The sequence below is a fragment of the Triticum dicoccoides genome, chromosome 7A (genome assembly GCF_002162155.2).
Source record: "Triticum dicoccoides isolate Atlit2015 ecotype Zavitan chromosome 7A, WEW_v2.0, whole genome shotgun sequence".
In the NCBI taxonomy this organism is placed as follows: domain Eukaryota; kingdom Viridiplantae; phylum Streptophyta; class Magnoliopsida; order Poales; family Poaceae; genus Triticum; species Triticum dicoccoides.
In genome coordinates this window covers 326416862-326417724 of record NC_041392.1, presented here as the reverse complement: position 1 = coordinate 326417724, position 863 = coordinate 326416862, and positions in this window count along the sequence as shown.

Below are 863 nucleotides of genomic sequence, written 5' to 3'. Positions count from 1 at the left end.
ATTGGGATCGTGGGAGGAGTGATGAGGGAGAGGAGTGAAACGGGGGAGGCTAGGAGTGGACCGAGAGGGGGAATGGGGTGTCGGTTAGGGTTCCGGGCTAGCGGGGGGGTTATGGGGGGAGTGGGTGGCCGGTTGGGCCGGCCAGGCGGCCTGGTGGCCTGCTGGGCCGAAGCCCAGTGAGGGAGGGTTCCTTCTCTTTTTTTGTTTTGTTTTCTTTTACTATTTCTTATTTTTATTTTAGTTCCTAATTATTTTAGTTTTAATAAAATACCAAAGTGGCACCTAAATTGATGTTACAAATTATGTCACAACTGCAAAAAGTTTCATCCCAAAATAATATAGTTTAGTATTTTACAAAATATAAAAGGCATTTAATTAATGGTTTTAGCTACTAATTTAATTAGTTTAGTGCATTTAAACATTTTATAAAGACTTGGTTTCTCCCCCAATATATCTTATGAATTATTTGTCACAATAAGAACATTTTAGTTTTGACTTTTGAAAACTTTAATTGTTTGATTTGTTCTTGAATTTGGATTTTGAATTGGTTTTGAACTAACATGAGATTAGCAACAGCAACTGAGGTGACGTGACATCATTAGCAGAGGTTCACTGTAGCTTAATTATCCGGGCGTCACATTTTCCTAACGCTTTTCCTCTTGTTTTGGACTCTAATTTGCATGATTTGAATGAAACTAACCCCTGACTGACGTTGTTTTTAGCAGAACTACCATGGTGTTGTTTTTGTGTAGAAATAAAAGTTCTCGGAATGGAACGAAACTTTACGAGGAATTTTTATATAATAAAAGAGAATTTCTAGAGCCAAGAGTCACCTAAGGGGGCATCTGGGTGGGCACAACCCA